Source organism: Lipophrys pholis (assembly GCF_963383615.2).
Source record: "Lipophrys pholis genome assembly, chromosome: 2".
NCBI lineage: Eukaryota > Metazoa > Chordata > Actinopteri > Blenniiformes > Blenniidae > Lipophrys > Lipophrys pholis.
In genome coordinates, this window is record NC_137636.1 from 20238871 (window position 1) to 20266805 (window position 27935).

The following is a 27935-nucleotide window of genomic DNA, read 5'->3' on the forward strand; positions in this document are numbered from 1 at the left end:
AACATGAACACTTATGATCACGTTAAGTCAATACCTGTGTGAATTATTCCAATAAATCTTTGAAAGCAAATACTGTATAGTCATTTTTGACATCTGATTTACACAACAAAGGGTTGTATTTGGTGGATTTCAAAGGACTTTTTCCAACGCTCATCAGATGTCTTTTGCCAACTGGGTGGCATGGTTTTTGTATTAAATATGAATGACTTCAAAAACAAGTATTTGGAGAACTGGAACATGAGTCCTACGACACACAAAGTGTGTCACATGTTAATATGGGGACAGCACATGGAGGCGCATGATAGTCTCAACAGTCACACAGTGTCGTTTCAACCCTGTGAGAAAGAAACGAGGCAGAGCTGAAGTAGATGGAGGAGGAAAGAGGGAGCTTCGGCCCAGAAATCATCCCCCCGCAACCTTGTTTAATTACATTGTGCAGCTCGATGTGAAAAGGTGTCAGAAGAGCAGAGAAGCGAATCCTGTCCTAATGAATGGAAACAGATGGGTGAGACAGGGAGCAGAGCCACTGCCAAGAACAGGGGTGGCACAGAGGTAAAGAGAGTGCCAGATGAAGATGAGGAACAATGAAGGAGTGAGGAGAAAATACAAGGAACATAACACAAAAAAAACAACCTCACTTTCAAATCCTTTCATTCAATGTTTTACATTAATCAAAACTATGTGGATGTTTTATTGGGTGCAAGTTCATATAAAGTGATGCGGCTATGTGTACGTCTGCATTTCCATTGATAGGTGGAGTTTTAGAGATTTACTCTATTGAATGGTGCATCATTGAGCTGGATGGTGAATAAATGTGGGGAGGTAACAATCAAAAAACATAGAAGAATATTTCGTAGTTGGCAAACAAAAGCAATCCCAATGCTGTGTAGTCATGAAAACTTCAGCGTTCTTCATAATCACAGTTATTATCTGTCATTAACCAGTTCTCCCACATTTAGTAAAGATTAAATAGAATTAATATCCGCTGAACCAGTGTTCATAAAGCCCGGTCCTCTACTGGTCAGATGGAGGTCATGTACACTATACCATTTTAATTTTTAATTTTATAAAAACACGTGAAGAATCTTCAGGCATTTAATGCCTAAACGTCAGAACAAAGGAACTTTAACCCCATTGAGTTTGTAACAATACACTGAATTGAACCCCAGTTTTGAAAATCATCAAATTAAGGGTTCTTGCCAACTTTTTTGCTATGATGAAAGAAAAATTCACTTTAAACTAAATATTGTATCTGTCTGATCTTTAGATTATCTATCATCGAAGCTACATTAGTGTCAAATGTTTCTAAAAGTCTTGTTTTGCTTGGAAATGTTCACTTTTCAAGCCCTGTCAGTTCACGGTTTTTCAGGTTCGCCATATATAAATTGACATGTGTTTTGCATAGAATAACACTGTTCTTTGTTGCAAGGAGTGACTCTGCTACACACAGAGGGAGCAGACGTCAGAGCAACTTTACTTCTAATCTGCATACACAATGCCAACGTTACAGGAACTGCTACAACTATTTTATTTTTACTGTGCACACAAACAGAAATGCCATGCAGGACATGCAAAGCACACAAAAGATAAAGTTTTGCTTTGTATTTGAACAGAAGATGTGTTATTTCTATCGTTACTTCATTTTACTTCATAATGTACGTGTAAAGTAAATTGTGCATGATTGATTCTCAAGGAAAGATGATAGTTTAGGCATAGTGAATTACAGACAAATCATTGTGTCATAACATAATCATATATAAAATGGCAAACTTTGAATGCATGAGATTAGAAAGGCATATTTATGTAATCATTAAGTATCATTTAAGTATCTTGAGTGTGGGACAAGTGTCTTCTTTTTCAGCAATCAAAATGTGATTTCAGAATAAATCGGATTGTTTTTCTCTTGTTGAAGTGATGTCTTTGTGGCAAAAAGTCAGCATAAATGTGCCGTGAAAGTGTTTACACACATGAAGTCAGAAACACTCAGATGCTCAGTAATAAAAGAAAAGTTTGCAGCAGACAGGCCAAACCTGACAAGCCCCAAAGTAAACTCTGCCACCTGCTCGTCTTCTCTTCACCCAGCGGTAATCTACCAGGCTCTGTCTGTGTGAGCCAAGGCCAAAGAGCAGTCCCCCTGACTGCAGTCGCCGAAAAATAAGGACAAATTTCAAGAAACTATTGTTGTTTAAGGGATGAACAGAGCAGATAAAAAAACAAAAAACTGTAATCGATCAGTAAACGTCTGTCAGTCTCCCTCGTGATCGATCCTTCCGGTCTTCGTTCGAATAAAAAAATATATAATCTTGCCGCACAAGGATCCAAAAATGCGTTGAGAAGTTGAGTAAAAATAAACGGTGGTGGAGAGTGAGGCAAAGGTCCCCCGAGCTTTGTGAATTAGTTTAAACCGAGAGAGTGTGGGGGATTACGCTGCAGGCTGAAATGGAGTAGTTGTTTAGACAGGGATATCGTATTTAAACAGAAGGATCTCTATGCCAGACCACACTCTCCAGCAAGAAAACATGCATTCAGAGGAACAGTATAGAGGCAATGCCAGAGGCAGCTAATGGCATGAAAGGCATAATCTTGCATACAGAATAATATACTTCCTCTTTGGCTTTTCCCCAACAACTTTTAGAAGTTGTGAATATATAACACTTCATCTATCCAGCTCTTTTATACATACATATATCAAATAAAAGTCATTATGACACTTTTCCCTTCATTTTCCAAATACGATGTTTTAAATACTAGATTTAGTATTGTGGTTTATTTTTGTTGAGTCGGGTATACAAGTCACCCCCAAATGAGAGAAACATTTGAATCATATGAGCGGCTCCATCGCACCACATCATTGTTCTGAGTCAGAGCATCTCTTTGGATTCAGCAAACACATGTGATGACCTGCAGTGGTCCTACAAGCATTACAACATGAACAACAATCCTGTCTCCACTCACCAATAAATGTTTCTTTAGCTCGGTTTTTAACAAGCTAATTAACTTGCCATTTAAGTCAGAGGCTTGTCAAGGTTCAGGCTACATTTTAATTAACAGTGAAGAATCACAGCATCACACTGGATCACTGATCAGGGCTGCTGTGATATGATTGACTCAACTAATCATCATTATTATCTTTTTAAGGCTCTCTATTTTACGGAGAAGAACAGAGTGCTATGGCATCGATTCAGCGTTGTGGCCTTGTGCTGGTTTGCTGATGCTGATTGACACTTGACGTTAGAACTAATGGAAACTGTATGTTTTGTAATGGTATAATATAGGTGTGCTACATATGACTTCTGGTTGAATCTGTTTACCTTCACATTATTGAGACCGACTCGCAATGGCTTTTGAAGTAATGGAGACATAGCAGTGTTTCCCTGAGTGTATCTCTGCATGAGGCTCTGGATTTTTTTCTGTGTCACATAAACCTTGCACGGCTTCAGTGTCCTCGAAGTGTTGGCTCAGCTGTAATAAGCTTTCTGTGAGGTGCTTTCCTCCGCGCGTGTATCAGCAAAGTGGGGAGGAAAGGCTCAATAGATTGCTTTGTATGGCTAATTTGCGCAGCTCATTAAATATTGAGGTGAAGGCAGATTTGTGTGATTGCCAATATACTAGCTCCAGTGGTCTTTGTTATGCCTTAGAGCCAGCAAAATTAAAGGAAATGCGCTCACACAGAAAAAAGTCGCATCAGAGCAGCAATTTGTGTGCTTGCAAATGCATGCGAGCCCACATACTCTTGAAGCACTGCAACTCAGTTACCTACCCAGAAAGACTCACTTTGCTCAATCTTTCCAAGTTAAGGTTATTTTAAAATGTGGAATAAATCCCTCACTCCTGAGGGATGGACTGGTCATTTTGCTCAAACTATATGCCGTTTAGTCATTTATCAACTTTAGCAAAAAACAAAGTCTGGCAACTTAATAAAAGGTTTGCTGCAGAGTTAGGCATGATACATATTCATTTTCAACACTACACGGGGGGGGTGGTGGTGGTGGGGATTTCAATTACCATGCATCACTATTGTTTTACTAAGAACTGCTGTATTGTGATAATCTTGGATTGTAATGTTTCAAAACCACAAAAGGCATAACATAAAAGGCAAAACAAGCATGATGGACAGCTGCTGCAGGAAGGGTTCAGGTACAGAGTCAAAGCTACTGTACATACTAATTTATAATGCTTCACCAGCTCAGTACTGTTAAATATTCGTCCATTCACACAAACTCACACACCAATAATGGCAGCTGCCATGCAATATGCTCAGATCGTTATCCGGACAAGGCTATTATAGGGGTTGAAACCCCAAAGAAGATCCACTCTACCAACTGAGCCGCAGCTCGAGGGTGGCAGTTATTGGCCTCATTGAAATGATAGGCACAAACATTGGTGAAGTGTCAGTATCTTCATATGAGCATTCCCATTAGAGATAATACACTGTTTAACATATAGAGAACTAGTGCAACATTTGCATAATCCTCCATTAGAGCTAGTGTAAGTGGAAGAGTCTGATTATTATTGCTGTTGTATAACATTCCGTATGACCTAATGCATTGTACTTATCTGTATCAGATTTAAATGGTGGTGACAGAGGTGTCATCATTTCAGTTGTTTCACAAGTTATTTTGCATAATGAACTCTAAAACATGAAAATAATATCTACACAAGACATAAAAAAAAAAAAACACTTTCTGAATTTCACCTACATCAAATTCTAAATGTAGAAAAAGGCAAATGCTGCAATAAGTTGTAATGAAAAATTATGCTAACTCTGCCATGGGTCTTCACAGACAAAGGTTAAGGCAGCTCTCACTTGAGTACGGCTCTGTTTCAATTGCAAATCCACCAGAAGCCATAATCTGATAAGCATACACTGACCTCTCTTACCTTCAATAACCTCCTGTCTCCATCTGCGTGGATGCTGGTTTGCCCCACCCTGCGACTTGGCAGCAGTGCTCGTGTGCAGCCATGAACAGAAGTGACATATAGATATAGAAAGCAACTCACAGTCTCTGTATTTCTCCATCTCAATCCAGGAGCACCGATTCACCACCACACCACCTCAAATGGCCACTTTACCTCGATGAATTGGGTTCAAGTGCAATCTTGGCTATTGTCAGATGTAGTTTAGAGGCTATTTCTTAATGGTGTACCCATTGCTCTCTGTCCTGTTTTCGCTCTTCAAGTCTCCCCATACCATGTTAGCACTATGCTCTGTCTTTCTGAGAAGAGAAATGTTTTCTTCTGGTACTTCTAGGCAGCTACAAGGATGTTAGTTGATCTCAGAACAAACTTGGTTGCAGGAAAGAAGACAGTAAATCAAAGATAGATTTACAGGAGGACGCCATATCAGCCCTAAGAAGGAGCAGAAGTGTTGCATCTCTGTCAGCTGTTTGGATCTCATGAAATGGAAGCCTCATCTTGCCATAAATCAACACGTGCATTTTTGCACTTTGCCAGGTGTGGTAAATAATTTATACTATTCATACAAAGTTATTGCTGTTTTCCTTTTTGTTTTGAATAAACAGAAAGTGAGACAAAGACACTGGCAGTGTTCATTTAAAAACCACTTTTGAAGCGTTGAATGAGGTGCCCATTACTGATATTTAAATTAGATTCTATGTAAGTCATTTTTAGTGATCATATACTGTATAGCTGGATTACGTAGTCTCCTGTTCAAATATATTCAAATAATTCCTTCTGACACACAAGAGATTTATTCCCATGTGAATGGCAGGAAAGCATTTCTAACTAAATCACTTTTTTATGCACTGCCTATTGTTCTAGTTTTTAGTGTTCTTCCTGAATAAAATCCTCACTTTTCCTTGCCAATGCAGCGACTACATCCGTGCTCTATCCTATTTCTCTATCTAATAATTTAAATGAGCCACACAATAAAACAATTTTACAAGAATTGAATTCAGTTGAAACAAGGCCGAGGTTATCCTGCAATGCTACTGACAGGATGGTGTTCTGCTGGTACTCTGTTTTTAGAGTTTGAACGATAAGCTCTCACTAAAAACAAAAGATATATGCATGGTGAGTAAAAAAAACAAAACTGGCTTACTCTGCTCAATCTGCATTTTATAGACTTGCCTGGTGAGGGCCAGATGAAATGCAGTTTTTGTAATAGCACACACAACACTTTGTCAACAAAGGAGTAAAGGAGTAAAGTCACACATTGGTTTCAGTACTGGGCAGGAATGTTAAAGCTATTCATAGATGAGTACAGTAACAGTGATATGAAAAGTAGTGAAGGTGGGGGTCAGTCTGATGAGTGAGTCACTCTTAAAGTAAGCTCAAGTTCCAGTTGGTCAGTAAAACACTTCTTGAAAGAAAGAAGTGCTCTGATGATCTAAGAAGCAGAAACTGACCAGCTGAGAGAAACTCCCTATATGCAGGCAGACGTGTGTAGCTAATATTAATTTCATTAATTCAACACAGGCACTGTGGTTACAAGTTAATATCACTACTACTTTCAGCTGGAGATGTTCAGGAATAATGAGGCCTGGATCCATCATGAAGCAGAAGTTGACAAAGACACTCGCCTCAGCTAAAGCTCACTGCAGATACAGAGGTTGAAAAAAAGAAGAAGAGAGAGAGACAGCAGCACCACAACTGTGTCCATGTAAGACAAAAGTAATGTGCTCACAGAAACCACAGTTATTGCTTGATGTGTTTCATAATCGTAATCAAGTGGAGTGTGATTCATTAATTTACGGCGCATTATGTGAAATACTGCTCCTGAGTAATAACCGTTTACTTCTACAGTGACTGATGTTTAATGGTCAGTTGAATTACCTCGTGCCGAGGATTCATATATGCAACTCCACATTATTTGTGCATAGGAAACTGAAGATGGGTCATTTTGCAGAACTGCCCATCAGTTTTCTGTCCAGCTAAATGGGTGTAGATTGAATGGCCGCCCTCACTGTGCGGCCACACCTGGAGCCTCTGGAGCTTCCGACCAAGCCTTTTCCACTGCAGGGATCTAATTTGTCCCCAGTACCGGGTCTGGATAACGAGCGTCAAGCTGTCAACAGGCCCTGCTGGCAATGACCTCGCTGCATGACCCTCTGAGGATGCCCGTGTGTCTGGTCTGCTCTTTTCACTGATTGGCAACTACGGGAGAGAGAGTGGACAGGAGCAATAATGTGAGGAGAGAGAGGGGGAGAGAAGGATCGGGCCTGTGTTTGAGAATGAGCATGACAAGGGGAGAAAGCAAGAAAGACTGAGTCCCTGACAAAGAAAGCACGTCTTTAAAGTGTGAGGGAGTTAAAAAAAAAAGAAAAAAAGAAGAAAGGATCAGAGACAGCGCAGCCTCAAGGGTTGATCCCTCAATACTCACAAAAAGGAGTTATTGCTGGATAACCTGAAAAGTCCTCAGACTGCCACAGAGAAAAAGAGACATGTTACATTATTTTTACGGCCATCACTGCAAACATATAGTCATCAAAGTATTGCCTGAAAATTATCCATCTATCTGAATTCATACAATGTTATTTTCGCTGATATGGATTTGGGGTAAACACATGGGCCCTTAATAGATTGTAAAGCTAATTCACCAGTAGACGGGACAAAACAAACAACGACCAGATCTACTCTGGTCATAAAAACTCATTTAAACCAGTGGAACTGTTGATTATGGCGTTTAACTTCCATTTTAATTTACTTTCCATACATATATACTAAATTCGGTTCTAGATGCGTTTCAATGAAAAGAAATCCATTTTAAACTGAACTTAGTCCTTTTCGTTTCTTTTTAATGAATGTCAAAGTATAAATTATGGAGCGAAAACATCAACCACCACAGAGTCAACCACCCGACAGAAATAACCTCCCGCCCTGGCTTTGTCCCAAAACACACCTTGGTCACAGTGTTAGGGTTAGGGTTGTTCCTCATGCGATGCGGCAGATGTGTGTGCACGTGCTGAGATCAGTGTTAAGTTCAGTGTCAGAAGAGGAATAAAAAGACCGGTGTTCATCAGCTACGGATGTCCTCCCTGTTTCCCTCCATCCAACTCCACACGCAGAAATACCCTGACTGAAAGTTTGTTACCGGCAGACGCGAGCCACGGCTGAGTAATTGAAGCTCAGTAATAAACCAGGTCTCCTAACTACAGTTTGGAGTTATAAACCGGCAGAGTCCAAAGTTGACAAACTAATAACAATACCATCAACAATACTTAAACAGAAGAGTATCTCCCAATGTCTCAAACCAAATGGAAAAGAAATTTGATTAAACTTGAGAGCTGGGTCATGCCGGTTTCCTACAATGGTCTAGCAGAGCTTCTGCCTGGAATAACACACCACTGTCCCATTAATGCAGAAAAACTGAACCATTTTTTTTTCTCCAGAAAACATTATCTCATAAATTCTGAAAAACAAAGCCACATTTTATTTTTTATATATTTTCTTTTTTTTATCTCATAATTTTGAGATAATGAACTCAGAATTATGAGATAATTATCTCATGAATCCAGAAAAAACAGATTATTTTTTCAGAAAACTGTTATCTCATAAATTCAGAAAAACAGAGCCAAATTTGTGTTATAATTAATTTTTTCTCATATTTATGAGATAATTATGTCATCAATTTAGAAAAACAGAGTAAATTTTTATCTTTTCTCCGGTTTCCCCACACAGTCCAAAAAACGTGCATTGGGGGTCCCTGAGCAAGACCCTCGCCAGATTATTAATCTCAGTGTGGTTCTCCTGACTAAAGAAAGGCAAAATAAAATGTTAATGTTTTGTTTCTAAATAACTATACTCTCATATACCAAGAGTCCAGTTGTCATGTTTAAAATGGACTAAATGAAACTGTGATAAAACAAAGCTTCAACAGAAACAGATGTGTGATTATTCTTCTTCTTAGTAAATTAAGTATTACTGGTGACAAGTGGTTGAATTATTCAGTTGTTTAAAAGAGCCCATTAGGGACACTCTTACATTAACAGTACAAATAAACTGCTTTGTTCAAGAAGCAAGAATGATTTTAATACTCCATTCATTTTCACTGAGATTAAAAATACATCAGCTCAAGGCAATTAACTGTCAAATTTGTTTATTTATATATATATAAAAAAAAAAAAATCCCAATATATTTACTTAAAAGAATCACAAAATGTCTTCTGCCAAAAAGAGGCTCCTAGATCTTTAATGTCACTTTAGTTCTCAGAGCGTTTCCCATCATGCTAAGCTGAAGGGAAATGCAACTGCAAAGAACTGATACTATCCTTCAAAAAGCACACTTCAAGATGGCAATCTTGCTTCTAATATGTATTAGAATTGTTAAATGTTGGCAATAACGTCCTAAATATCATGAATCTTACCAGATTACAGTTGCGTGGATACAGATAAAGCCACGCTGCTCTTTTACACCAAAGCAAAGGAGATATTTAATGTCCACATCCAAAGGCAAAAGCAACTTCTGGACTAAACACTCCCACTCCATACTGGGATGAGCTTTGTAAGATTATAAATGGCAAAACTAGCAGAACTTGACATTAGATTTATCAAACAAAACCAGCTTTAAACCCGTCTTCACATTCGTATGTGAAGGCACTAATAAATAACCGAGTCTTTCTTCGTAGTCCCTCCTCACTGGATCAGATGGCCAGGTATCACAACACAACCGACTGCTCCAAATTGTGTTGTTTTTTTGTCTTTTCTTCTTTCTAAACTGTTGTCAGCTTTGTGAACCTCAACCCTCTACAATGAAAAGTGTCATTTAAATGATTTTGCACCTGAACACTTCTGTTATTGTAAAAATATGACAAGTTTTCCATTAAAAGTCACCTGTAGCAAAAACCAATTTCTTGGCCGCTGGTGTACAACATTTAATGAGTATTACAAAGAAAACTGCTCTGACTCAATTGAAAGGAGCATTTGTTGCACGGTCGGTAATATTCACTAACACGTTGTAATATTTAATCTAGAATTAACAGTTTTTATCAAGTCACTTTTTCTGTATTTATTTTTTTCAACATCTGGCTTTGGTTTGATAAGAAAAATAAATATCATTTTGGTTTATTCATATTGTTCTTTTTTAATGTTTAATCCATTGAACCTGGGAAGAATGATTTTGGCCTTCCTGCTCTGTTATTCAGGTCCAGTTACATTTAAATAGAATTCAATACCTGGGGGTATTCAGATAATAGTAACGTTTGTATTTGATGTGTTTACATGCACTCTAAAAACATATTCATTAAAACCATAATTTACATATTTCATTCTGTTATTTAGGATATCCTTTGGAGTTTGGGCATAGTTCCATCAAGACTCAAACTCTGTACTATTTTTGAAACGTTTCCTTCAACTTAACGTCTACTGATATGGCTCTTTGTCATTTTGCGACAACAAACTGCACACCTGCATTGTGCTCATGTTTCATTTACACGTGTGCAAAAGTGAAAGAATGACTTCAATCAGATACACAACTGTACTTGCACAAACACAATCAGCAGATTGGAGGGAAATAAAATCGGGGGGGATTCATTCAAGTGACTCCAGTTATTAGATGAAGCATATCTCATTATGATGCTTTATATTATGACATGATCACATGACTGGTCGGATTACTGCATAAATCAGTTGTAGACTAGATTCATAATGTACATGTAATAAGAATCCCACCTCTACAATGTTTTTTTTTTTTTATACATATATTTTTGTCTTTAAAAAAGGAGGTCTGTATGCAAGTATACAAACTATACGTGATCATTTATTTGTGCATTGTCTGTAATTACCTTAATGGACAGGACTGCACATTATGCACAGTGCTGATGTGCAGGTATGTCCATCACACCTCTCAGTTCTGCTTCAAGCCCCGCTTTGAAGCATATCTTCAATCACCACCATGTAATCACAGCTGGCAAATTCACATCAGGGATGACCACATAGCCTGATATCATCTAAATGGAGATTACATTCATTATCAACCCACACACTTTCGCGGAACCTGGTCATTTTTTTTATTCTTTTTCTCTTTTCATATCGTCGTCGTCGTCATCATCGTCTCTCTTTCTTACTCTCTCTTCGCTATCTTATATCATATCTGTTTCCCATGTTCCGGGTTTGTTTGTTTTTCCGCCTTTATCCCTCTCTACCATCTATCACCCGTCGCTGGTTAATAATCACTTCTGCAATAACCGATAATGAGAGAATAAAAAACACAGATCTAAACCAGAGAGCATAAACAATTCGTTGATTCTTGTTTGGTCTGTCAAATGTGGCATCTGTTTGTTGTTGTGTGACAGCATAGCATTTTGTGATTTTTGTTTACCGTCTGGCCCGTGGGAGGGGACAGCACTTTCTTCACAGATCAGAGGAAGATGTAATCTCACCAGCCGACAAGGGCTTGTATGTGTGTGTCCTATGAGTGCATATGTTTGTGTGTCTCAATAACTTCTCATAGCTTTGCAGCGCCGCCGGTCAGCATGCAAGGTGTCAATAAAAGTAACTTTTTATCAGACGCAGGGGCAGGTACATTGCCCACTGCTGCTCCTTGGCCACACATTTTGAAGCTCTGAACAATGTCAAATGCAACTTTATAAAGCACTTTTATCAGTCTCTTAACAAACTGGTGGAAATAAAAAAAACAACACAAGATTGGTGCCTCTCTGTGAGATGGTTTCCCTGTAGTGCAGACATCTAACATTTTCTGCTGTCGCAAGGTAGAGGACAAATTAACAGCCATGCTGGATTCCTTTGACGGGAATGTGGCGGGAAGGACGAGGGAGAGAAGAGGAAAAGGACTGAAAAGAAGTTGGAGAAAAGTGATAAGCCAAAAAGACAGCAACAGGAGGGAGTTACATGTCGGATCAGACAACGATGGTTATGCATATGGTTTACTCCGAATCTCTTCAACTGAACAGGCCTGCATAAAAGCCAATCCTCTTTTTCTTTGGTTCGCAACTGATATTGGCTACAAGCATATGCACCACGTCAACAGAACTTCATGACCCTCCAATCCAGCCCAGTCAAGCCCCCTTTCCTCATTGACCAATCACTATGGAGCACAGCTGGGAATATTTCAGTACCAGTAACTGGCAGAAAGCAGAGTGATTGGCAGGCTTGGTATAATACATTTGGGGTTCAAGTGAGCTATTATTGTTTCATTCACTCACACTGCCAGTTGGTCGCCATGACACAGAAAGCCACCATACATGTCTGTGTCTCTTTATAATATTTATGTCATTTATTGAATGCCAGCATTCTGATTATATTCTGCAAATTTTCACATTCATATTTATCCATCTTTTAAACAGCTTTATCCATCTGGAGCTGACCCCAGCTTACTGTGGTGAATGCAGTCACTTTATCACAGTGCAAATACAAAGACACACAATCACACACATATCACTTTATAGCCATAAATTAACCTTGAATAAATGTTTTTTGACTGTAGAAGGAAGACAGAATTCTCTGTAGAAAACTCCCACATGCATGGGGAGAACATCTAAACTGCACAAAGAAAGGCCTCCAAGTCCTCACAAATATGCACAAGTAGTGCTTAGACACTGAAACTGTCATCTGACGACGTCACCTTCCTGGTTTAATATCAATGTTACTATCAGCACTATTATCAGTGCTCCGTGCGTCGCATTCAAAAGAAAACCAGGCCTCCTGCAGAGACTCTGGATGAAGCACCGCCGCTGCTGCTGCTGCGAGCCCCGAGCTGTGCCTTTAAAGCGGGTTGTGAGGTGACTCCACATGTTAACATGAGGACAAACGAAGGCATCCAGAACCACCATGTACAGACGACGTGAAGTGAGTCATGAAGCTAGAATCAGAACAAAGGCGGGAATTGGCTGTGAGTGACATTCATAACAGCGTTATGGTATGAATCCCAGATGTTTGTTTGTTTTTTTTGTTTTTTTTGGGTGCTATGATATGCTTTAATAATAGCTATGTCAGAAAGAGGAGTCATCAGACTGTTCATCCGTTTATCTGGCATCCCTCAGTGTAAATCTGGTCTAATGTGCCTGATTTCTATATCGTATTATTCAGCATGAATTATAGGTCAACAACACGTCCAGTCATCTCAGTCAGTAAATTGGTCCTGGAAGCATCGGTGCATTTCTCAGAATGCATACAGTTATAAATATATGAATTCACAGACATACAAAAGTAAACGTGGAGATTTCACACTCACAAACACCCACATCTCTCACGCACTAAAACTCCAAACGCATTCACACACAAAAATGCTGAAAATGATTGGTTGTGCCCCCTGCAAATCCAAGTGACACTGGCCTGCCTTCATTTTGGAGCTTTTCTAATAATCTCGGTCTTACCAGAACCTTATTGAGAGCATTGGGGTCCTCGCAGCAAATAAAAGACAACCTCCACTTCATCCATGCTGTTGTTCCCAGTCCCCTCTGCTGTAGCCTTGACTATTATTGCTCACTACTATAGACATTCACTGGAAGGTCACCACAAAATGAGCCACACAAAGGATTAAGCGGATATGGAAGGGGTATGACAGACCGTTTGGAAGTTGGTCATTATGATGGCTGCAATACAAGTTTTCATAAAAGATAGTAATTTGATGTTTGTTATCTCACTTTTTGCTTTTCAATACATCCCTTCAGTTCATGCAGGTCATGGATCTCAAAATAAATATCATTTTGTTCAGAGAGGCTATTTTTAACCTGTATAAACTAATTACTAATATAAAATTAAAAGTGTTTCTGAGAGGTCGTTGTTTATTACTGTCCATGAAAACAGCTATGGAGCTGATGTTTCTCTTTGTCCTGCTGTCTGTGTAACGTTTTCAACTTCATCTTTACAAATCACTTTTTTACTGGAGGAACAGCAACATGAAAAACGTTTGACTCGTAGTGTAGCCCTGAAATAAACATTAGCTGACCATGTAGCAAACAGTAATGTAATAATTGTCCATTTCTAGTGTAATGAAGCAGTAATTAATATAATAGAAGAGTAAACTAGAGGGTATGACAGGGTATGTATTATGTGACCTCGGGGAATCAGTATGATGACTGTGACTTTCACTGTCCATGTTAAAAGTGTTTGATTTCCAAGAAATTCAGTCTTGCTTGTGTAAAATTACAGTATTGAAAAAATTATCAGAAATTATATATATATGTGTGCGTGTGTTTGCTCTTTTCTTTTTTTTAATGAAACCCGAATAACTTAGTAGATTATTGGGGAGAAAATGCTGGCACACTTATTTCATTAACACTATTGGCCTTTACTACATTACTGGTTGTTAAAGACCTTTATAATAGGTGTTTGTATGTTGGTAGTTGTGCTGGAGGGCAAGACACGTCAGTCTGGATGGTGAGCAATACAATTGAGAGAAAACCAAGTTGCCTCTTTTACCATATGCTTCAATATCTTGCAGTTGCACACAACACCCAGTCGTGCTTCAAGAAAACACAGAGTTGGGAGCAAACAATGGGAGTTTTCTTTCTACGTCCTGCAACAATATGATTTTTTGTCTGAAGGACAACTACAGTCTCGCCGTGCTGTGCTCTCGTGGACGCTCACGGATGTTGGTGAGAGGTACGGGGAGGTTCACTGAGGAATGTAGAGGAGAGGTCCAGGGTTGAAAGGAGGGCCACAGGCTGGAAACATAGCAGTATAAAAAATATAAAACGATTTTATAGAATTTATCCTAGCTTGTTTTTCGAGTGCTTCTTCTTATTGTCATTGGTGGTGCCTTTGGAGTCTATTTCTCTAAAGAACAGGCGTAATGCACAGCTCTGCATAGCTCTGCATGATATGTGGGAGTTAGTATTCCTCTTGATTAATTCAAAACAGGACAGTGTCAAAGAAACAAAAGCAACAGGACAATATAATGTTTTGGGGAGAGGACGATATATACATATACACATGGTAGTGCATTGGTACAATATATAAGAACTCAACAATCATAACTTTTGTACATTTTCAGAGAATTGATTGTAACTTAGGACACGGGGGAAAAATGTCTGTGAAACCTTGAAAGTAAGTAAGTGAAGGCAATTTTCCTTTCAGCCTTCTTTTAGAGAGTCAGATTGAAACACAATACTGTACGTTATGATATGAGCTGTGATGAGCAAAAGGTGATATCAAGGATCGACATCGAACAAAATAGTGTTCAGAGTCACACGATGAGCTCTCACAAAGGTTATCAGCCTGACATCCTAACCAATGTATCACACAAACAGTATGATTATACAGCTTTGCGTACCTTTGAAACATTACTTTTCAAAGAACTAGTTCATCTTCTATTTTAATTGAAAACTAATCAAGTGCTAATTTTGAGCAACCGCCATGATAAAGAGTGATAATAACTGAATGGAATGTTCATTGCTGTACTTTAATCTCTATGATTAATAAGTGATCCCGCCATGACACTAATCTGACTTCCATGTTGTTTGCCACAGCGGCAGACATTCCAACACATGCAAACTGCACACGCTGGATAAATAAGCAGTACAGCTCACTTGATGCTGCAATATTTTGCAAGGCTTTCAAAGTTCACCACATATTCAGCTTTTACTAATAAGTCCTCTTTGCATGTTGACACCAAATCAGTTGCTGGCAGAGTAAGGCATATGCAGGAGAGAGGCTGAAAAAAAGATGTTGTGAACAAGCTTGAATTTCTCTGCAGTACAAAAGAGGGAGGGATATGAGAGATCAGCAGGGCTGGCAGTAAAAAATAAAATAAAATAAAAGGACCTGAGAAATTAATTTACAGTTATGGTGACCTGGCATTTACAAGACAACCTTTATGGAAATTTAATTCAATCCTCACTTTGATTTAATCTAAAGAGTTTTATCAAACTCCCACCCAAGTAATAACAATATTTTGTTTTGTCAGCAAAAAGTCAAATTATTATTATTATAGAATTTGTAATGACATCGAGTAACCTGTGATAACATATGCTTGAGCACCACATGCCACTGTTCAATGAACAGCCATGGTTAGTGGGAATATTTATTTGTTTTTACTCTGAGCAAGCACTTCATTAGAGCCATCTGTACACCTCTTTATTCATGCAATTACACAGTCGCCGAGTCATTGAGCAGAGCAATGCAATCCAAATTGTGGGAATGCAGGTCAGGATGAGCCTGTTAATGCTCACATCTGACATAAGAAATGACTGAAGAATGTGATTGTAGCAAATTCAGCCATGACTCGGGTATATCTGAAATTATCTATCACCCTGGCCTTTTTAGCACTTTTTTGTTTTTTTTTTCTTTTTGGAATAGTTTGAAAATTACTCAAACATCCAATAAGTTGAAAGTGTGAGAATATATGGTATTGATGAGAGTAGGGTGTCCAAAATGAAGTGCTTATTGCGAAACAGAATTTGGAAAAATCTGTGAATGCAAATGAAGAAATTGTACGAGTAATCCTGAGGGAGGAGGAGAGGTTGGCGAGGTTAAGAGGCCAGATGGAGCGCACTGTTTGATGGGCACTGACACAGGTAGATGACTGGCAGAGTGTCAGTGCAGCCTTAAAAAGATGTCAGTCATTCGGAGAAGATTCTTCAACACAAAAGTGGTGCAATCCAATGGACTACATTATATTCAGGTCAAGAAAATAGAAACATTATGAACTTTAGCATTTTTCAAATGATATCAGAGACAAACATGCACACTAGCATGCACACAGTTAAACAAATCCTGCAGCCAGGGTCAAACACAATGACGCAGTCACACTTGCCAACTGCTATGAAAGATTTGTATTTCAGTGTCGCAGGAAGCAGCAGAATATATAGTGCGCTTGTCCAGATATGTGACATTCAAAAAGTTTCAAGTTGAAATAATGTTGAGGAGGGACTGTACCGATATGTGGTGTTATCAGTTTGTTGGAACAGAGGGACATAAAGACAAATCTTTACAGCTGCCCTTGTCAATATTTATTCATATCAAACATTCAGTACATCTAATGTAATGTTCTGCACAGGTGATTTTATATATATAGATAGATCAATCGATCAATAGATATATTACTATTATGCAATATCTCTAGTAAACAATTGATAAAAAGTTAGATTTAATATTTGATTTTAAATAAAACAAACTAATGAGATCATAAGCAGGTTCAGATTTATCATACATAAAAGACGAATACTGTCCATGATGCAGCTTGCCTCTCACCCGGTGGGTTGGCTGGAAATACATGGGAAACTCAGCAATCCACTCAATCCTTCTGCTGCTTCATACATCTCACATGTAGAAAACATTAAGCTTAAATCAATTCTAAAATTATTGTATTTAGTACATAGTTTTCGAGGAACTCTCACCCCTCATACTTTTGGGTTGAATGCCAAACGTCCTCATATTTGTGACATTATAAGAAATTATACATACCTGCTGTTGGAATCTTCAGGCAAAGAAAGAAATAACTTATCTCTTGCTAATTTGATGCCAAGATATTTCTGTTGAGTTCATTGATTACATAGCCTGAAAGAATAAAAATAAATAAATGAATACTTTAAATTTCACTTTATTACACTTACAATAATTCCACTTACAGAAATGTGTGTTTTAACTTATAGTGGTATCATCAAATAGCATTTTCATTTCTCTCATCACCGTGAATTCCGTCAAGCATGTCGGCCAGCAGTAAAACATTGCCACTAATAGCATTATCATAAACTTTATCTTTTTTTTCCATCATAAAAAATATAGTCTTATTGTAATCAACATGTATTTTCACAAGGCCCTCTTTTCTCAGATGTAAAGTCACCTCCCAATCTGCCACACCCCTAAAGCTCTCAGGACTTGCCCACCCAACACTTTAAATACTTTCAAGCACAAAATCAGACAAGAATTATACACAGACTCCAACCAGGTTAAAGATGCTTGATCCACAGTATTTGTTTTAATTTTTTCCCTGTAAATTTGAAGGTCATTGTCTACAAGCATCTTGACAATGGGAAATCATACGCGAGAATGCTCTTCATAGACGACAGGTCAGCTTTTAACTCAGTGGTACCGACAAATATTATTCACGAAATCAAATACTTTGGATTTGATGATGCCGTTTGTAAATGGATTTTTAATTTTTTGACTTGCAGACCACAAAGCGTCAAAATCAATGGTTGTATTTCTGATGAGCTGTATGCTGGTTCCCCGCAGGGATTTTATTTTGAGGCCCCTGTTGTTCACGCTGTATACTCACGACCTCGTAGAATCTCATGAAAGTAATGTGACAATTAAATATGCAGATGATATAACCATCATCGGGCTTATCAGCCCAAAGAATGAATCACATTATCGTGACGAGGTAGAAAATGTAGTTCAATGGAGTAAAGTAAACAAGTTGCTTCTGAACACATCAAAAACATGTGGACTTGTTATCGACTGCGGTCACAATAGGAATCAGAGGCTTATTACTATCAATGATTCTGAGGTGCAGATTGTTGAGAAATGTAAATTCCTGGGCGTGACTCTTTCTCATGGCTTGAATTGGAGCTCAAATACCAGTGACGTTGCTAAGAAAGCAAGGCAGCGCCTCTTCTTTTTACGCGAGCTCCGCGATTTTACTCAGGATGCTAAGATTCTTTGAAACTTTTACTATTGTGTAATCGAGAGTGTCTTCACCAATTGTATTACTGTGTGGTTTGAAAATCTCACTCTGAAAGAAAACAATTCTTTGAACAAAGTGGTTCGCTCAGCCAGCAGGACCATTGGCTGTACTTTGCCGGTCCTGGAGGCCACACATAAAGCTAGATTCTTCAATCGACCTTTACAAATTGTGAATGACGCCTGAGGCCACGCTGCCGGGGCCATTTTTGAAATGCTTCCTTCAGGGAAAAGATATCGCTCCATCAAATGTTCCACTGCTCGCCATTCGAAGAGTTTCTTTCCACAAGCTGTGATGACTTTAAACAAGGCACTTAAATTTTGTATAGACTTTTTATTGTACAGTATTTTACCCTATAGAATTTCATGTGGCATTGATTGTTTTGTTTTTTTTAATCATGAAAAGTCTTTTTAAATGTTGACAGCGCACCCTGAGCTCCTTGCACATCCCCCCCCCCCCCCCCCAATGTGGTTTTCATACTACAAATGGCTAATAAACTGAAACTGAAACTGAAATATGTCAACATTCACGAGTCTAACTGAAGCACTGCTGTGTATTCGTTTGTACTTCAAGTGTGTGTGAGATGCAGCCGTTTCAATTTGGTGGGTACATTGTGTCCTAAATGGGAACGCAGCAGAGTCTATCTACATAGAATAAACGCACAGGGAGTTTCCCGAGACCAGCTTGCCAACTCCTCTCAGCCAGCTCCGATGGGTTATCAAAGCAGACACTTGGCAACCCACTTTCCGAAGCAAAGCATCTGCCCATTCAGAGGCAATGGGGCTAATGTCAGACTCTATCATTCTTACGTTCAAAATGACCTTGGCATCAGCATATACAGCAATAACTGATGCCTGGGTTTTAAGCGCAAGAGGGAGGAAATATAACTGCAAATCAATTCAAGTTTCAACATAGGTACTTGTGACAGCCATTACTAAAACAAAGTCACCTTCAGAGTGAGCAAAGGTGGCCGCTTCTTCTTTAAGGGTCTGGTTATTGATATTCTGTTCAGTTTTGACGCATTTGCTTGCAACGCAAGTTTTGGAATTGGGTTTCTAATTGGAAAAAGAAATACACACACACACACACACACACACACACACACACACACACACACACACACACACACACACACACACACACACACACACACACACACACACACACACACACACACACACACACACACACACACACACACACACACACACACACACACACACACACACGGCACCTGCTTAATATCCTGTCTTTCAGTCTGTCTCTTTTGTCTGTTCGTCTCACATAGAGGAGAATCCGTAAAAATATATAATAAACAGAAGAAGACAAAATGGGCACAAACAAAAGGCATTGGGTTTTGAGGGGGGGAAAAGAAGGTGTAAATGATGAATCAAACATTATGTTTTGCATACTTTTAATCTGGCCCCCAAACTTACTTTCACACACACCTCTCTAATGAATTCAGTGCAAACCTGCGAGAAGAGGAGCATCAGTGTGGATCATGTCACGGTAGCATTTATTTGTGCGTATTTTGACTAATTAACCTTGTTTATAAGTGGACTGACACAATCGTGTGTGTGTGTGTGTGTGTGTGTGTGTGTTTGTGTACACAGATGAGTGCATTTGTGCGTTTGAGAGAGTTTACAAGCAGGATTGCCAGTCTGAGAACGGCTTAGCAGATTGTCTTTGTTTTGGCTGAGCCCCCGTGTCTCTCCCTGCTCTCTCAGCATTGTGTCTTGTGTTTTAAGTGCTTGACAGTCGAGCGTAAAAAAAAACTGCAGCTTCTCTCCTGGAGCACACCAGTACTTTTCAGAGGGATTTAACTACTTCTGGTGGTTTTCCCATAGGGTGCGAAAGAGTAGAGGTCAGGCAAAGGTAAATAGTGATAAACTACAGAATGTTTTAAATATTAATGTATTTTCCTGGGAATAGGGATTTTCTAAGGACATAAACTGTCAGTGACAATATAATTTCTTCAGATTTTCTTTTTAACTAAGTATGATGTATATTCAACATTTTGTGAGGGGGGCTCAATTCATTTGTTCCATTACAGTTGTATTGTGATTTGGACTATGGCGTCATGAGTCAACTTACCCACCTGTCAATCCTCCAGAGTCTCATGACTCCCAGTCCACATTCTCCTGGGACTTGATAGTTTTATAGTTAAGTGTCACCTGTAATAACCAGCAAATTTCATCGTCTGTTCGTATAAATGTCCATGTACTTGCCATTTTTAATGTTTATAGTTTATTGTTCTTTGTGTGCATGTGTGTGTGTGTGGTTTCATTACAAACACAACCAACACCAACTAGTGACTTGGCAGGATAACTACATTTTCTTCCAGCGTTTCTGCCATTGCTGTGTAAACTAACATTGCTTTCAAAACATTGCTGTGTGACTCCGGAGCTTATCTAAAATGAAAATGCAAAAATGTTGCGCTTTCTCTTGAATCATGTAATTGGACCCTACATGTTATCTCAAATAAGGTCCCAGTGACTATTTAGATAAAGTGGGTATAGAAGGAGGATGATTCATGCAACCGAATACTTCACTCACTGTTTTTGTTTTCTGTGTTTTGTTCTATCTTATTATTTTCTTCAACTCTCAAAAATGTGGCCACTAAAGCAGATTCCATTTCTCTCCAGATTTCTTGAATTAGTTATGGGTATCTCACATAGTGGGTATTGTTTTATTGTAGAGGTGAATTCTTTTTGATTGAGTAAAATATTCCCATGTCTTCTGACTGATATTTGAGTTGAGAGCAGTTGAGTGTATCTTTCTGACTCGTGAGTGTGCTCTCAGCTACCCACAAGAGAAATATACATGCACAGAGGCATCCACAGACCGATTAAAACGATAACCCATGTTACGTTGAGGAGCATGCGCCGCAATGCCGCTGTTCAACAATTCAAACACACGAGTCATGAGTAGGTGAACACAGCAATATGTGTGTGTGTTTTAATTAAAAATTCACAGGGATACTTTTTTGAACACACCGGAGAATAAACTTGATCTCGTCTTTTCGTCTGATCAAATAAACTCACACTGGCAGAGATTCAGAGGTTTTGAAAATAAAGAATTCTGGATGTATACACCACCATAAAGAAAACTGCTGCAAAGCTTTGCAATCATTACCATCAGAACAGAGAAGTATGACGACACTTAGGTGTTTTGAGTATTATGACCTGTGGCAACTGCTTGAATTAAGCTCGGCCAGTTTTTCTTAAATGATGGATGGATTCAGACCAAAGGATGTGAACTTTTTCGTCTCAACATGTAACTCCATTTCAGCGTGTTGAATTTCTCAAAAACTCTCTAGTCTTAGAGGATAGATGGATGGATGGATGGATGGATAGACTTTTAATAACAATGCCGCATTTAGTCACATTTACTCACTCGTACTTCTAGTGCAATTGCATCTGTTGTGTCGGATTGAAAATGTATTTATACAATACACACAGCAATAATTAAACTGAAATAAACGAGACAAAATATTAACAAGAGCTCAATGCTCCAGTAGGTGCAAGTCTAATAAATAATACAAATATATCATTATACTATAATCCATTTTGCTGGTAGGATTAGAGGAGATAAGAGTATGCAAAGGAATCTTGGAAAGTAATTAAACTCTGAGGGCAGCGTGGAAGAAACGTGTCAAATGAAATAATTCAGCTCAGACCCACTGGCAATGGAGAGTCAGTGCGAAGGTGCAGCAAGGACCAGAAAGGGTTTAAACTTTCTAATCTGGGTGATTATACCAAAGAACAAATGCACTCACAAAGCTCATGAAAAATGGAAGTATAACAAAATGGAGGGATGAGATTTCTTCACTGATGTCTTGTGCTGCTGTGACCAGACACAAATCAATCAAGTTAGTTAAATGAAAGAGATGGAAAGGAAGAAATGTCAAATGGAGAGTAAGCTCATCAATTCAGAGCCATATCAGATGATTCATTCCTTAATTACTGCCATTTGTATAAATGACAATTGGATGTAATGGCATTTACCATAATAGAAAGTAGAAAATTATCATTTACAAACCAGAGGTTGAAAGAATACTGAAAATCAGTACTAAATTCCTGCAATTATATGACACAGAGTACTCTTTTCAAAAATCTACTCAAGAGTATAATTTACTTTTGAACCGCCTTATTATATTGTGAATAGCAGCCTTGAAAGAGACCATATCAACTTGTTTTGTGAGCAAATGTAGATCTGAAACAGGAAGTTTCACTGTTAAAAACATAAAGTCAGTTATTGCTTTTAAAAACGCAGATCAAATGGTGGCGACCTTATAACTGTGGGTGTAGTCAGTAGCCACTTGTGATTTTAAAAATAACAAATACTAAATGATGTGGTGTAAATAATACTTAAATATGATTAAAATTACATACTTGAAGTAGCCATGCTAATTACGGTAATGTGCATTATTGTGATCTGTTACTGCACTAGTCGCCACTGTGAACCTTTTCTGTGTTTCATTGCACCAGTCTCCTTATAGGTGCAGTAATATGTCCTTCCAACAACAGAACAACTGCTAGTAATTTTCTCCACTTGGAAAGAGTCCAGGTCACTTTTTCAGATTCATATCTCTGGGAGGTTTTACATAGTCCATTTTTAGTTGGGAAGAATTTACTGGGAAAACATTTGACTGGTACAGTGAGTGTGGGGAATGGGTTAGAGTAACAAAAAGATGTTTAACTTTATTTACTTTACAGCTTTTGGGGGTAAGAAGCTGCTTTTAATTTAAAATGGATCATCAGTAAGGAGATTATCCAGAAATCTTGAGCTGCGTGCCACACTAAATGTCGGCCATCTTTCTTCCAAGCAAACAACCGGAGAAGTGACACCTTTGCTGCAGCTCCCTGGTGTTTGAGGCACAGTCCCATGCTAGGCCAGCAATCTGTTTTAAATGAACTGTTTGTGCTCCTCTGACACATTCGGTGTGATTTTAATGGCCTGGAAACCACAGAGCAATATCGTAAAGGATTATTATACCTTTAAATCACCTGTGAGAACCGATTCGAGTGCATAGGAAATCCATTAATCATCTTTGCCAGGGTGCAGCTCAAATTAAAGAGTGAACACTGCGCTAAAAGAAAAAAAAAAGTTCTCTGCTTCCAGGATGTGGCTCCGTTTCCCTCTTAAACATGTATACTGTTGCAGTTTCAAACTGTGATGAAAAGCCCAGAGTCGAACAACGCTCGGCGATTCTTAATGAGTGTGACAACACCTCTCCAGGTGGAAAGAAAAAGAAATGATTTAAATATGAGAGGGACAGAGTCAGCCGTGTCGAGGATCGGGTTGAACTGAGCTTTACCTCAGAGCTGAAGACTCTGAGCACAGAGGTTAAGTAATAATGCTCATCTCTAATGTGCATCAGGAGCTCAATCTGTGAAAGCCTTTCTCTGTAAATTATCATGCATAATAGAAATAATCCATCATTTATGTGTTATCCTGAGCACCACGGTCAACTGGCGTTTTTGTTTTTTGTTTTTTTTAATCTGTGAAAACGTGTCTGATCTTCCTGTTTAGGTGCTTGTTGTGCCCCACATAAATGCAGAAGCACTCTCAGGGAAATAAACATACAATTACAGCACATCAACTAAACAAATGTCAATTTGCTTCCAAAATATGACAGTTTGGAAGGGTGTGATGAAACAGCGGGGTGCATACAAGATAGAACAATCCTCAGTCAACCGATCAATAAATCAGGCAACAGGAGCATCATGCCGGCATCCTTTTAATTGCCTCTTCTTCAATGAATGATTCAGGTTTTGCCAGAGGCTTTAATGAGGTGTTGAATTCCACTGCAGGGATTGAAATGCAGGGCATTAAAAAGCAGATGCAGGCAGACTCAGGTTAACTTAAAAAGTGAGAACAAGCGAAAGGGAAAGGGAAAGAGAGCATGATAATGCTCTCAAATGTGATGAACACAACTTGAGTCCCAACACGACACTGAAGTTTTCCGTAAATACACAAGCCAAACTCAGATAGCCAGCCCTGTTAGATTTCTGGTTTTAGATTTCTTTTGCTTGCTGCCTCAATAAATACCCTCAGAAATTGAATTTAGACCTTCATCAGCAAACAGTTTTTCCAAAGGAAATTGCCTAAACAGAACTGAGTGTTTACAAAGTTAACTGTGAAACTGTGAACTCACAGCCAAAGATTAGTGTGAGCCACAATTGCAAACACCACACACCTTGCCAAGTATCTCTACAATCTGTTGCATTTGGTTGAGGATGAGAGTTCCCAGGATGGTTGTTTTAACTTGGATCACATGCTGGACATGGAAGGATGGGAAATAAGGGGTGAGGTTGATTGTTGTTAAAAAAAACATTTTTTTAAAAAGCGATCACATATGAAATCACTTACATGGAAATCATATTTTTTCACTCAGTATAATTTGCCTTTTAGATGATGAAATTATGAAAGAAAACTAATCCACTCACGTGGACTATGTCTTCCTCTTATCCAAGTAAACATATTGTTGACATTTATTAGGGTGATATGCTGTAGATAAATAAGTGTGTAGCAGGCCTCGCTTCATGTTCTCATATCCATCAGTTATATTTATAAACCTGTATTATTAAATACTTCAAAACAAAATGTAAAGATATTGTATCACTGAGAAAAATTTAGACATGTGGCACATAAAATATGCTTCCCAATACAAAAGACTAAACCACTGTGATTTGCTGTCAGGCAAATTCTTGTTTACACTAATGGAGCATGACTAATTGAGTGGGACCCAACACTGTCTATTATCAAGTAATTACAATTTGTTCCCCTTAAACTTAAGTGGATTTTTACGGTTAGACAGGCTGTGGATTCTCTTTCAAGCTGTGAAGTATAAAATGGATGAGTGAACCACAAGATAGCATCATAGCAATCAAAGCAGCCAAAAATAAATAAATAAATAACAATAATAATAGTAATAATGCATTTATTGCACAATGCAGGTTGGAGCTAGACTTGGACTGAATTCTGAACTTTGACTATGACCTCAGATGGGAAATTTACATTATTTGATTCCAGAACAGGTGATCAGATTTTATTAACCTTTGGGTTTATTTTCAATCTGACGGAAACTCATTAGCTAGACTCATAAGTCATGCTCTGCTATTGCAAATCACAATGACAACTACTGAATGGGAAAATGTCACATAATCTGAACCCATTGCAGCTGCAAATGCTCAGATCATGCCTTTTTGGTGATGCAAAGGACATTTTATAACCCACACCGGTCAAGGTTGTTTTGCATCTGACAAGTGCAATGGGAACTTGTGAGCAAAATAGCAAAGGAAAAACAATATGCATTCCCTGTTTGACCTTAGCTAGAATGAATGAATGGATAAATGAATAAATAAATAGTTGGTACATTACAAAACACAATTTAATCAATGCTCTAATTGGGACACAATCCACCTGTGCAGCAGACCATACAGCCTCACCCATCTTTTTTTAAAATGTAGTCATCTCATTTCAATAAAACGTCCTGCTTTTCGCTACACGTAGTCTGCTTTGACAGACAGCAAGATGTCTTTTCTGGTCTGACTTGTCGATAGCTGCCTCTACAACAAACAGACTTCCGAAAAAGCTAAATTTAAAAACCTCACAGCCCTTCTCTATTAAATCAATTTTACCTTCACAAATCATTACTGGAACTCCCCTGTTTTGATCACATTCTTGTGGTTGTCTGACAACCGCTCCAGACCCTCTCAACCTTCGAGAAATAGACCCAAATACACAACTCAGACACAGGGAGGAAGGAGTAAACTTGCAGTGTGCCTAATTTAGTTCACTTACAAGAAGGGATGACAAGGCTAAAAGGGCTAAAGGAAAAATATTGATCAAGGCTTACTGGCAAAGGTCAAAAATCTGTATAAAATCAGCTCAGGGAAAGTTCATAATGTCAAGCAGACAGATAACAATGGGTAAAACAGGGGAGAAAATACCCAAACGACAAATGAAAAAGTAAAAAATGAGTGAGAAAGATCAAGACACATAACCATGAAATCTGGGTGACATACCTTTGGGTGATAAGAGTCCATAAATCCCTATACACCCTGCAGACAGGTATTTCACTATATATAACCCAAGAATACATTTACATGTGACTTTTTATGTCACAAGAATGCAAACTTTCTTTGCCAAATATATGCAAGAGATCTGTACTCCTATTTCCGCCGTCTGTTCACAGCTTAACCATATTTCGATCATGCACCAATTCATAGACTAACAGTGGGGTTGCCAGGAAGAAAATGATCAAGTGCTGCTGAGAGTCTGAAAAAAATTTTTCACTTCATGATTCTGCTGTAATTTCTTCAGCTTTAAACTGATGGGAAGTCTTACAGACAGTTCAGACGTGACTTCTCTCTGTCCAAGCTCTTATCAAGCTTTTAGTGTGCTTGAAGTCATTTTATCTGTAAATGTGTATCTGTAATTTGGTAATATACACTGTGGTTCACGAATCAAGGCGGAACCCAAATGCAGACACTAAGTGAAGCTCAATGAGTTCATTATAGGAGTCTGATCGTCACACAAGTGGGCCAAGGGATCCAGAGGATGAAAAAACAGCAAAAGAACCCAAAACAGCAATCCAAACATGAACAAAAGGTTCAAACACGATAAAGTCCAAAACACTGGGGAAAACAAAACAAATCTGCACGGTGTCACGACATGATGCTATGTATGATGACGATCTGGCAATGGACACATTATGGAAGAGGGTTTATAAACACTGGGGAGGAGAGGACACAGGTGAATCAAATTAGGACAGGACCCGTGTGTGCGTGCAAAATATAAACACGAAGCATTATGGTGAACATGTAATCCAGCAGGCTGATATTAAAGTATCAGAATAAACAGATTGTTTAGGGAAAATCTTTTCTCTGCTTTGCCTCTTCTGGGTTTTCTCTAGCAGGGGTTTTGATATGAAACAAGGAGCTCAACAGCTGTTCTCCTTTGTCTGGAGTCACTTGTGTCCTGCCTCACTTAGTTCATCCCTTGATCTGTCATTTTATCCTCATCCCAACCCACCTTGTGTAACCACTGTAACCCACGGTTAGACAAGTCCCACATGTCTCTTGTTCTCATTTTTTATTTCTTTCATTTACAGACTCCAACTCCACCCACCTCAGCTTTCAGACTCGGTTGATAGATATTGCAAGCACACTTGTAATATCTTCATGTACCCTGGACAGATTTACAGCTCTGATTATGTATTGTGGCTGTTTAAATCCCAGCGTCAGCTGGTGGTGACATCACTGTCTTTCTGCATGACCACCAGCAGCCAGTGATCACGAGGGCCGTTGATGAAAACAAATGACACTCTCCAGAGGTGTTTTAAGGTCAAGTGCTCAAATGACAGTAGTTCAACAAGAAGATC